At 37.1% G+C, this 13,618-nt stretch overlaps 1 protein-coding gene and 1 pseudogene across 1 annotated transcript in view; both read right to left on the reverse strand.

Annotated features, from left to right (window-relative positions):
- LOC148655015 (copine-8) overlaps positions 1-13,618 on the reverse strand; it is a 169,682-nt gene that overhangs the window by 139,784 nt on the left and 16,280 nt on the right. The gene's annotated exons all lie outside the window — the stretch shown is intronic.
- LOC148655016 (actin, cytoplasmic 1 pseudogene) lies at positions 8,601-10,474 on the reverse strand (annotated as a pseudogene).

A 13,618-nucleotide genomic window follows, 5' to 3' on the forward strand; every position in this document is an offset into this window, starting at 1 on the left:
AAAGGCGAAGTATATTTAAATCATAAGATACACCCATAATCATTTAACAAAAATATTTTTTATGTATATATAATAACAAGTTTACATTAATTACAAGTATTGAATCTAAGCATTCAGCCTGCCAGATGTCTGTTGTTTATTGTACTTAGCTACAGGAGATGTGTGACTTCATGTTCTCAGTAATTGGAAATGGAAATGTGCACGTGGAGGGTCCAGTTTTGTCAAAAGATCTAACCTAATAGAAGTAGATGGTTCAATTTTTAATGCACTTATGATTCATGATGACTACGGACTTATCTATCCTTGCATTTCGAAGACTAACGTTGGAGTTCCTGAGTTATTCAGCCAGTAAAGGCTCCAATTGGGAGCTTATTTTGGGTCCTACAGTTCAGGCATCACTGGTTCGAATCTGGGCTGTTTCATCATGACTGACTTTCCACAAGTGCTGGTGCACAGCTGACTGAGCACATCCACGGTCGGGTGGGCTTGATTCAGTCAGGTACCCTTGGCTTCCCACGTTGCAGCAATGACTGATGTTCACAGTGTCATGGAGAGCCATCTGTCATTCCTGCAAAGCTCTGGCTCTACTCTGCAAAGTGGGCTCATGGCGTGATTAAGAGGTAGAGGGCCTGACAAGCACTTGTTTCTGAGGACGTGTGAGCACATTCTTCATGTCTCCTGTGCATGTCCCCTTGGGTTGCTGCAGTGAGCTGACCTGATTATGAATTTTCTGTTCTAAATTGGGTGGGAGAAAGATAAAATAAATGGTGATTTCTACATAAAAACCTGTAAAACCTCTCAGCTCACATTTAGTTGGCCCTGTCTGAGATGGACAAAACTCCTATTAATATCAATTGATATAATAAATGCTGAAATTAGCAACAGTTCAATATGCAGTAATACAGTTTTAAAAGCAAATAAATTTAGATATCCATCCATTATCCAGAAGAAAACAAAACTGAATGAGTATGTGAGCAAATGTGAAATTCAGAACAAAATGATTTCAAAAACAATAATAAAAGTCATTAAAAATGAAAAGGGTAGAATATTTACCACTCTCTTAAGTGTAAAGCTCCACTTAAAGTACAGTTGTAGTTAATGCAACAGATAACCACTGTTGATACAATGGTGTGGAAGTTTCTTAAATTTCTTTCTACATCTGTATGATGTAGAGTCCCTTACATAAATATGAGACAGTGTCTTAACAAGTAGAATTGTAAGTATACAAGTTAATTTAAACCTGTTTATCCATTATGATCATCACAATTGCGACTGATAGTGTTAGTGATGCCAAATTAACAAACATCTTGTTCATACTGCCTGCCAGTTTAAATTTCCTCAAAACTCAGTAGTGTTATTCACAGCAATTTCCTGTATCAGCCTACATTTGCAAAAGTAAAAATGCCTGTATTTCTTTCCAGAAAACCTGCTCCATATGGTCTACTGGCTAAATGTTGACAGGAAAAAAAAAACCTTGGAATTATAGTTTCCTATGTTTTATCAGAAATCTTTAATTTGTGCATCTTAATATTTTAGGGGAGCATTTTTATTTTTCCATGTTTATCAATATAAAATTCCAAAAGAAAGGTTAACATTTCCTAGCCTATACAAATTCCTTTCATCCATCCCCCTTAATGGTTAAGCCCCACAAAGTACAATCAAACAGCATGGAATCCCCATGGGGCAGCACCTTGGTGCAGTGGTTGCATTCCTGCCTCACAGCACTGGGTTCAATTCTATCTGTATGTTATCCCAGCATTTGCGCTGGTTTCCTCCTACAGTCCAAAAACATATTATTAGGTTAAATGGCCTCTGGTAAAACTAACCCTGGTGTAAGAGTGTGCATGTCTGTATCTGTCTACCCTGTGATGGGCTGGCTTCCCATCCAGGGTATACTCCGCCTTGTGTGTAGTGCTTGCTGGGATAGGCTCCATCTCCCCTATGATCTTGAAGTGGCTGATGCATCAAGAATTTGACTGTGTGAGCTGCAGTCTAAGCTTACACCACCCTCCAGCACAATAGAACTTGGTAGTCAAAAGTTGTATATATGTAATATCAAGACTAGATCAATTGATGGCAGGAGCAGGAATGCGGATGCTCCCAACTTTAGCTGCACTAAGATCAGCCAGCCAGATCCATTTCTGCTGCCGTGAGGGACCCAGATTAAAGCCATCATCCAGCCAGAGCCCTAAATAATAGTGTTGATTTGTTCTGACAGAATTGCCAGTGATGCGTTTTGCAAATACACTATGTATGTCATGCTCTTTTAATTTTATGTACTGTAACATGCAGATATTATTTAAGCAAATTCTGGAAAAGCCAGTTTGTCTTTCTTTTTGCATTGAGCACAAGAAATAAAAAAATACCTAAGCTTTATTTGTCTATAACCTCTATATGACAGCGGTTTATCATGCAGTATGGGCAAAGCAACCGCACAGCACTAACATGTTGCACTGTTTCTATCACACCTTTGTTTTTTTCAGCAACCAGACTCAAGTGAGATCCCTGAAGGTACTTTCCAGTTATGGCATTTCCTGTACCATGACCTCATTAATTTCTCCTTAGTGGCTACACAATCTCACTGAACTAGATTTCTGTTTTTTTTTATATCCAAACCTTAATTTGCTCTCACAGAATAAAAAAGTATAATACAAAATGTCTTTATAATTAAGAATAATAGTTTTTAACTGCCATTTTCCTTCATGACTGTTCTGCAAACCATTATACTTAAAACAGTCAGAACTAGTCAATGTCCATTCATTCTGTAAAAAACTGAGAATACTTTAACCAGACAATTACTACTAGACAATGTTTAATAAAGCACCTACCATGACACTCATCTCAGCACTAAAAGTAATTAAATATCCAGTGCAGGGTATAACAAAAAGAAATAAATGCATCAAAGTACAGAAAATGTGACTGGACTTAAAAAAACAAATGTTAGTAATCATTAAAATAACCAAACTGCTACCAGATCTACCTGATTTTTACCTGTAAGTCTCCATACATTGCAAGGAAAATACTACAATAGTTATAACATAGAATTGTACCTACTGTACATGTTTGCTTTTCAAAAATGTCACTATTAAATGTACTGTAATACTAATAAAAGCAGGTATCCAGTTAGTACCTCTGAAGTACTCTTGTAACAGAACAATAGAATACAACAACATTTTCTCACAGGGTATGTCTTCTGAGAACTCCAAATGTACAATCATTCAATTATTCATTTTCTCAAATGATGAGAAATGGCACTCATGTTGTGTTGAAATTACCTGATTACCTTTTGGTAAAAGCCGCTTTTACACAGTGAGTTTGGGAAAGAAAAATATATCAACAGATGTTTTCTATAATGATAAATACTGTAAATGGTCACCTCTTTTCTAAAATGTTTGGCGGTGGCACATCTTTTCTTCAAATTAATGCAAGAATATTAATATTTTCATTAATTTCAATACTGAAAACACTTGTAAACTAAAATATAAATTTCTAGCTTAGATGTGTTGTGTATTATACTGTTTTTCCTTTCTAATCTAAGTAAATGCTTTAACACTGTGTGGCTAGAAAGAAATTTAGCACATTCTTCAAAGATTACTGTCCTAATTTTTCATGACAAGGGCCTACAGTGCTCTCATATATCTATTAAACACAAAGATATGAAATCACTTGCAAATTTCACCCACAAATAAAACCCACATTTAACTTTAAAAAACACACAGCAGCAAAGCATGTACAGAAAACTTTCCAGCACAATTGCATTCTGTTGTTCCCCTTCCTTTCACATTATTTCCTGTTTATGTCAAGACTGTGTTCTTGGCATTCCACAGGCAAAAGGTTTAGCAATCCAGAAAATGCGTCACAAATGACTGAGAAAATATTCCTCATAGTAATGCTTAGAAGACAGTCCACATTCCTAAAGAGGCATTACAGTCAATTCACAGAAACCAAGTATGATCACATGGGTACAGGTAGTGGCAGATGTATTCCTGAACAATGACATGTAGTTCAAAACCACAAAAATTAATACTCATTTCCCATAAGAATGCAGTATACGGTATGTCATTAGAGAGAGTTACATTTCAGGATCTATTCCCAACCAAGGGTTGAACTCCTAATACAAATATTTACAGACAGCTTGTAGCATAGATGTACTAAAAGCCATTTTTAAACCAAATATTTGTTAATTGTTATCAATTTCACATCAAAAGTAAAGAAAAGATATAAGATTTATATACTTATAAAGTGCTTATAAATATTAATTCTAAAGTAAATAGAGGCATGAGACACCCGAAGAACGCTGTCTCCATAGCTGAAACATTGTGTTTCTTTTGTTCTCTTTTCAGCATGGAATAAACCTTTACTTGTTCCATTTCAGATGATAGCTGTGAAATGATAACACAGTTGCATTTTCTGTTGTTCTATAAATGTGCTCTTGCTATGTTGAGCCTGTGAATGTTGAGTCACCCCTCAGCCAGCTATCCTCACCATGTTTCCCACATGCTACTTTAATAATGTTTGTCCTATGGGGAGTGATATATATCTGTGTGTGTACCGTCTTCCGGTGACCTCGACTGTTATAGCCATATACTGGGTGCAAGAAATACTATTACTTCCATTTCTCAAGTCTGCTACTAAGCATCATAGCCCTGCTGCTGCTCAACAATTTACACTATATACTGTTCATACTGTATATATTATTTATACATTTGTCTGAAGGACTAATATACATAAGAACATAATGATTACAAATGATCAGATACCATTCAGCTTATTTAGCAAATTTGATAGTTTAGATCTTATTGATCTCAGGTTCTCAGTTTTTTCTTGAAGGAAGTCAGAGTATCTGCATCAACAGCATAGCTGCATAGCTCCCTTTCATACAGCATAAAGCAAAAAAAATCCTCATAAAGCCTATTATTAAACTAAAAGATACATCATAATAAGGTGTGTTTATAATAATAACTTATTGTCTCCAGTATAAAGACCTTCTCAGTTACCTACTGTAACAATCAGAGAAGCTCAACACAAGAATTTGCCAAGTTAAGACCGCAGAAAGTACGCCTACTCTCATATGAAGCATTGTGAAGAGAACAGAAGTAACAAGAAAACAACAAAGACCTTGAAAACAGAAATAAGAAATGCAGAAAAGCACCATGTACCATACAAAGGTCTGCATTTTCTACTGGAAGAGGATAGCTTTCAGTAATGATAACATGTCAGTGATATTATGAGTTAATCAGCTGTTACACTTCCGCAGAGCATGCCAAGTAAATCTATATATTTAAGATTATAATATTAACTGAAGAGGTCAGCATGCTTATTATTAGAATAAACTAGGGAAATGTAAATTATGCTTCAAGTTTGTCAGATGGGATACTAAGATGTGAGGTAAACAAATCACATATGTTCAATTAAGCTGAAACAATTCTGAGCAGTATGTAAAACAATACAAATGTATTTGTGTTGAGTTTTAAAATATCTGCTTCAAATCATCTGTGTTGCCTGCAGGCACATGTTCTTAACAGAGCCAAAGGAAACAAAAAGACAGCAAAGACAGTAAAAAGAGGACAACAGATAAAATATACACTAGTCTGCTCATATTCAAACTAGCCACTCCCAATGACTATATAGTCTGAATAAGGGCTTCAGGTTGAGCATTATGTATTTTTCTTCCCACAAGCAGTAAAAAGTGCAATTACCAGTTTTCATGCGGTACCTGTTTGTGACTATAGACTCAACCATGATATTGCATTAATTATCAAACATTTATTGATTAATTCAGCTGCCTTGAAACATACCATATGGAAGAGTGTACTATACTGTACAGTATATCACACATGCAACTACTAAAAATGTTTGAGTGGGGAAGTACCTTAGCATGTGTTGGCTATGGCTACAAAGAAAGAAGTTAAGGTTAATTCCAAGCTCAAAAGCCTAAAAGTTATGATTCTTCTTTTCCCTTTTGAGCATAGGATTAAGCTTTTCTTGAACTACTAAAAAGTCATGTACGGAGCTCTTGGGTGCCTCAGCAGGTCTAAGGCTCTGTCCAGACCACAGGTCGTGCCCTGCAGTTGAGAGTTTACTTGTTCACACCTCAAGTGTGCTATCTCGAATGTGATATGCCTCCCTAATAGGAAATGCATATTTAGTCAGGCAATGCTAGGATATAGATGGGCTTCTGCTTAGTCAGGGATCTTTGGTTTGTAATTTAACAGTGCAGCACAGCAAGATCACAGACTCCCAGCAAGTCACAAATTCTAAATCCTACACAACAGACATTTTTAGAGGCTCCAACCTGACATGGCTTTACTTGTACAGCCTAGAAGTGATGTTAGTAACAGAAAGGATGATTATATTAAATTAAGCAGCTGAATTTTTACAATATTCAATTATTATTTTTAATAACAATGTGATAAAGAAACAAAAACAGAAATTGATAGGTAGTGAAACACTAAATGTGGTATGCCCCACACAGAAACACTGCAAAACAGTGCCTAAGCCTGCTTTTTTCATCAGTTTGATTTGTGGGGTAAGGTGCTAACCAAAAACACAGGTATAGGACACAATGATTTGAAGGTTGTGGGGGAGCCAGAGCCCAGCAAGCAACAAACACAAGGCAAGGTACACTCTAGATGGAACACCAGTCCATCGCAGGACAGACAGACAGACACAAACACAGAGACACACACACTCAAACCAGGTCCAGTTTTCTCAAATGCCAATTACGCTATTAGTATGTCTTTGGACTAGGGGATGAAACCAGAGCACCCAGCGAAAACCCACATGAACCTGGGAAGAAAATACAGACTCCATACAGACAGAACCCAAAGTCTGGAATTGAATCCAGGGCCCAGCACTGCAAGGCAGTAATGCAAAACACAGCTCCACTGTGCAGCATTATTATTATTAGTAGTAGTAGATGCACTAATAATATTGTAAATGAGACATCTAGCATTAAAGACAAACAATGCCTTTCCATCCTTCTATTTTCTAACTGCTTCTTCCAACTGAGAGTAGCAGGAGAGTCAAAGCCTAACCCAGCAAGCGATGAGCATAAGCATAATACACCCTGAATGGGAAGGCTGTCCATTGCAGGGCACACAGACAAAAACACAGACACAGACATGTACACACCACGGACAATTTTCTCAGAAGCGAATTAGCCTACCAGTATGTCTTTGGAATGTGGGAGGAAACTAGAGCACCTGGAGAAAACCCACATGAACGCAGGAAGAGCACACAAACATCACACAGATAGCTCCCCAGGTCCAGAAATGAATCTTCTAGCATTTAAATGCAATTTGCAATCAAATGCAAGCCTTAGTCTTAGTCTCTAACATACTACATTTTTGAATTATATGACATTTTTACAGCATTTCTTCAAGCCATTTGGTGCTGAATGTCTTCATAAGAGTTTTAACTATGATGATAATTTTGATATTTCCAGTAAATGTCTATTCTTCCTTGAATGATATTGTAACGCAACGGGGGTTCAGGTGGGCGCCCTTGCTGCATTAGGTCGGCCCCGCACCGTCGGGGGCTCGAACCCGGGATTCCCGCATCACTCAACAGGGACCCAGCCCGGTGAGCTAAAGAGAGATCACAGCCCAGTAGCTGTAGTCCTGCTATCACAGGGAAGGGTGGCGACGTCACCGCTCTGGTAAGCTGGCTCTTACACACCCTGATGGGCGTATGCGTTACAATACATACAGAGAGGCATTAAATATGCAACAATTAAGTCTAGCGTCATGTTGTACTAAAAAATTACATAATATTGATGATTGATCTGAGGAAGAAAAAATTGACTTCACATAATGTTGGGGCACTAATGACAGTATTTTAAAGCCATTATTAAATCAAAAAAGGTAAAGCACCAAGAGAATCCATTTTTTCAATGAACCAGTTCCAATATCTTACAGTATGTGACCTCTATTTATTGCTAGCAGGGCTTGTACCAGGAATCACAAAAGTGTTCATTTCTCTCTGGGAATTCAACAGGTTTGCATGGCATGGCTGTGACTACTAAAGACTCTCACTAAAACAGTGCATCTTAGAGGCACTGCAATGTGTTAAAGTCAAGTGAACAGAGGAGATATGCACTAAGCCTTGTTAGGAACATTTGGAAAGAACTACAAATGTGATGGTATAAAAATGAAGAACATAAAAAAGGTCTAAACGAGAAGAGGCCAGACAACCCATCTAGCTCTTTGGTAGTTAATAGTTAATTGATGTAAGGATCTCATCCTGCCATTTCCTGATAAAAGTCTGGGTACTGGTTTCAGCAATATGGCTGGTTAGCTTGTTCCATGCTCCCACAACACGTGCGTAAAGAAAAGCCAACTATTCCCGGTTTTAATTGGACTTCCGTGCAGATTCTACTTGTGTTCTAGGGGTTGTGCTTCACTGGGTTCTAGCCTAGTTCTCTGTGGTACCACACTACATTACCCTATAATACTCATATTCAAACCAATTTTCTATTCAATCAAACGCATATCTCATAATGCCTACTTCCTGCCATTTGAGAATTAATATTTTATGAGGAACAATTACCTTCTGTTCAGAAAGTTACATCATATTGTATGTTTTGTGTATGTGTCCACTGCTGTTTCTGTTCATTCAAAGAACTCTGACAAGATGATTAAGCAAAAACCTACTTTTTCCAACATCATGTTGGCTATCCTCTAGGATTCATCTTCCATAAAGGTGATACTGTGGAAATAATTGTTTCCAGAACTTTACATGTAACCAAAGTCAGACGAATTGGTCTACAACCTTTCGTCAGCCTTCTTATGGATGGGTACTATATTAGCAATTCCTCAGTTCATGTGTACTAATCCTGCCTTGAGTGACTTGGAAGAGCCATCAATGTATTATGAGACATACTGTCAACACCTGAGTGAAATAATCAACCTTCTCCCTCTTAATCTAGAGAAGTTTCCTATTATTGTCCTGGAAGCATTTTACTTTATCATTTCAGGTTCTTTTTCTTCTTCAGTAATTAAAAAATATATACAGTATTTATTTCAAACTCAACTGCTATATTCTTTCCCAAACCCTCTGGACTTCTCATATCCTTTTGACCTGTGCTTACAATTTATTATACTCCTTTTCTTTAACTGGTTTTTGCTGTTTAATAATCATTCCAAAAAGTGTTTTCTTGTTCTCTTTCACTTGTTATAAAAATTATTTTGTTGAACCATTTGGGATATTCTTCAAACTTTTACTTCCTTACTCTTGGGATATATAGTATCTGTTCTGTGCTTCCAGCTTCAAGCAAATTCAGTTTAAACTCTTGCCATCCATTCTACATCAATCTATTTTATCATCTATTTTATCTGATTTTACTTCTCTAAATCTTTGTCTGTGTATGACTTTGAACACACTAAGATGTAAGACTAAGAATCAGCAAAACAGGCATGCAGGAAAGAAGCGTAAGTGGCAAGCATGGTGGAGAGAATGTGATGCTGGATATTGTCAGACTTGGTTGCAAAAAGTCTAAAAAAAAGTGTTGCAAAGTTTGGATAAGACAGGTAATGCAGTAGGGCAGTTAGGCTTTGGCAATCAATTGAAGGTGGAGAACAGGTATCTAGGATTGTTTTGATTTGGGGGGAGACATAGCCCATATAGGTCACAGGGCATTTGAACCTCTCATTACCAATGGTGATGACATGCCCATCAGGCAGCTCATAGCTCTTCTCCAGGGAGGAGAAGAAGGAGCAGAACCCATTTCCTGCTCATAATCAAGTAAGGATCTTCGTGAGGCAGTCAATGAGCTCCAGTTGAAGAATGGCAAGGGGCAGGCCATAACGTACATAGATGGGCATGGTGTGGGTAATGCCACGATGATACCAGTGGTACAATTAGAAGCATTGAAACAACACAGCCTGTATCGGAACATACATGACTAGGGTGTTGAAGGTCTCAAACATAATCTTGGACATCTGGACTCTGTTGGCTTTGGGGTTCAAGGGGACCTCAGTGAAGTGAACAAGGTACTCCTTGGGTGCAACTATCAGCTCATTGTAGAAGGTGTGATGCCAGATCTTTTCCATATCCAGTTGGTGACAATGTCATGTTTAATGGGGCTCTTCAGTTTCAGGATAGCTCTTATGCTTTAGGCATCATCATCACCATAGCTCTCTTTTTGTCCCATACCAACCATCACACCCTGGTGTCTTGGGCAACAGTCTACATATGCAACACAACATGGTTGAAATGTCATCATGTACAAGGAGGACTTGGTTGTTTTGTGCCAGCTATTCAGAAGAAACCTGACATGTGTACAACAGACTTATGCCTTCACCATGGAGCCACAGTCTTACTGTATGGGAGCTGATCTGTCCATGGCAATGTCCAAGTGTCTCTACAGCAGTGTGGAATGTAGGACAATGTTGATTCTAGAGATGCCTCAATCATATATACCAATCTTAAGCAGACTGCCCTGCCCATTCTCAGTTGAATCTATCAGAATTTATTAAGAGAGCAGGTGTGATATTGTTGACCAGTACATAGCGAAGTGTCTGACCACTCTGGAGAAGAATTCCTGACCTCAGCATCACAGTGCTTCTTCTCTCCTACCTTGTGTGACTGTCACAGGACTTTGGTTCATAATCGATTAAGCATGTTTTCTCTGGCTTTTTGTTCCCATAGTTACAAGTGCAGGAATGCATGAAGCAGCACCATAATAGCATCTGCTCTGATGTTAAACATTTATGGTTAAATGGTGTCTGCAAACCATTCAACCATTAATGGAATGTTACAAATAAGCAAGTGAGATAAGGTTTTCACTTTTGGATAATTAAATTGCAAGTACAGCAAGAGTTTGCTTTTTAACTGGGGGATGCAGAGAAGTGTAAAGGCCAAGTTCAAGCACCACTTTACTACAGTTCTTGTACGAAACAGTTGTTAAACCAGTCCATGAATGATTGTGCAGTGAAACAAGCTCCTCATTAACTTCCCAGCACAGAGGCTGATACATGTGACAAAGGCATCCTCTAGAACCAAGGCTGAAAAAATACATAGACTACTGTATTAAGAGCTGCAGGCTTGAGTATTAATCAAGAGTTAGGGAAGCATCCTATAATGCCAAGCAGTTGACTCTGCTATTTTGTTTATAATTGCTGTCTGCATCTCAGCAGCATTTACTGAGTACCTCAGGAAATCAGTTATTTTAGAAATGAGAAGACTGTAAAATTGTAAGAGCATAAGAGCATCATCACCTTTGTTAAGCAGAACAGACTGCAAAGCAAACAGCAAGGTACAGTATTCCTACTGGAAACTGGAAAATGCAGCAATTTTTAACACAATGGAAACTTTCAGAGAGATGTTAAAATACTGTACCAACTGCCATTTGTTGACTGCTTACAGAAAATTTCCAGCTCACTGCTGACAACTCACTTCTGTGCCAAAATAATACTTCCTGAGTTTAAAATTGAATATGCATGTTTAAGACAGCATAAATACATTATAATAGCTGAGTAAATATACAGATTTTAGGATGTCATCATCAATGCCACAATTATTAAACATTTATCTTCTTGCCACTCAAATTAATGTTGATGTGCAAGCTTAGCTTTAGTTATGCCTGGAACAAACTGAAAGTAAAATCTGATTCCTAGAGGAATGCTGCACATTGGTGGTGGTGGAGGGGAGTCCCCATTATCTGTAAAGTGCTTTGAGTGTCCAGAAAAGCACTATATTAGTGTAAGCAATTATTAATTAGTAATTATTATTATTACTACAGCATTATTCTCAAAACAAAACAGAAAATCCATGGTCTTATCTGCCATATGTATGAGTATAAAAAGAAACATAGAAAATTACTAAAATTCAAACATCAGGGGAACATTATTATTGAACATTCACAGCATACATCATGGGGAAAAAAACATGTTAATGATCAGTAACACCAACATTTTATTCTAAGTTACTGTTGATTTCCTTTTATATTTGGATGTATAGTAACTGGAAAGTAAAAACAGAGACCTTATCAGTGCACACAGCACTGTCATGGCACTGATAGATAACAAACCAACTCTTCCAGAGCCATTTCAAAACCCTAATATGAAATATCTGAAAAGCTTAAGGCTTAAGATTTGTAAATCCGTTAAGTTGTACTTTATGACTATTGATTTTTTTATGGAATCCACCAATTTGTATATTTCCACAAGTTTTTCCTTTTTATCTTTCACAACATTTTAACAACAGTGTATATGCAAGACATCTGCACACGTCTACCAGAACCATTAACTGCTTTCAATGTTCATTCTGGATTTCTTTGGTTTCCATTTCATTTTGCAAACTCACTGTCATCCATTCAATACGACTACAAATTCACAAACAGTCCTTGGGCAACAGCACTGGCTTACTAAAACATGAGTCACAAAAAAAGTTATTCCTTTTTTTAAAAAAAATACAAATATATATCTTCAGTAAATTACAGGGATTTTCAGTTTTTATGAGGTGTTATAAATTTTTGGCGATAAAGGCTGGGAAAAAACATGATACAGTACAAAGCTTTTTGTATGCCAGTGTGAAGTATTGCCATTTGTCCTTCTTTGCTGACTCATGCGTAAGCTACAAGGAAATCCCTTACATTAACACAATATAGAGAGGCACTCACAGACTCAAGGAATCAGCTAGTATAAATTGTGTTCCATGCCTGGTAGCTCAGGCATGAGATTTATGTTCTTGCTTTATGTATTTGAGATTACATATACTGCACCGGCCAATTTTGTAACAAATTGTGCTGATTATTGCTTTAAAAGACTAAAGTCAGCAAACAGTAATGTTATTTTAAGGAGTACAGGTCTGCAAAGGAATTAAAACGTCCCAGGAATGTTTGTCTGCTTTTTTCATAATTAACACTTTATCAAATAAATCTCAAGTCTTGAAGGCTCTATCTCTATATTATGTAAATTAAAATGTAACTATACCTGTAAGTCTTTAAGAAAAAGAGTGGCAAAAATTGTGTGTAATCAGAAAGACAAAAATAATATTTAGGAAGCAAACTTTGTTTTTGATATCTTGGGGATCAAAACAAAGGTCCACTCTGGCATCCATATCAATTCAGTAAAATATGGATTTTTAATTTAATTTCTAAACATTTGTGCAAAATATATTTTTTTCAATTTTACCAAAATCTACCAATTACCAATTACCAAAATCTGTATTTGTGATTCCAATTCCCCAACCCCGATAAGACAATGGGTAACCTTACCAGCAATCATGAAGCCTGGGAAAGATTGGAAATCATGTTCCTGGGAAGGGAGACAAGCCTATCCCGAAAACCTGGGGCTTGGGTTAGTTTGGAATCAGTTGGGAATCAAGATCGGACCCAAGAGTTGCAATGCAACAGTGCTAACTGATACACTACTGTTCCACCCAAATGAAGAGTATAAAAATATATAATGTAAATGTAATAATTTGACAATATATAAGCATGTAGCGAATTAAGGGTGCTTGAGAGATTTAAATCTTTCAGAGATAACTGTGTATGAAATGTCACTGATTTAAATGATTAATCTGCTTCTATACGTTCAGTGCTATACTGACTCGAAATCACATTCTTAATATTACAGTATATAGCAAACTCCCAGTTTCACAGGTCCTAATAAAG

Source organism: Lepisosteus platostomus, chromosome 9, assembly GCF_059453375.1.
Source record: "Lepisosteus platostomus isolate fLepPlt1 chromosome 9, fLepPlt1.hap1, whole genome shotgun sequence".
Taxonomy (NCBI): Eukaryota; Metazoa; Chordata; class Actinopteri; order Semionotiformes; family Lepisosteidae; genus Lepisosteus; species Lepisosteus platostomus.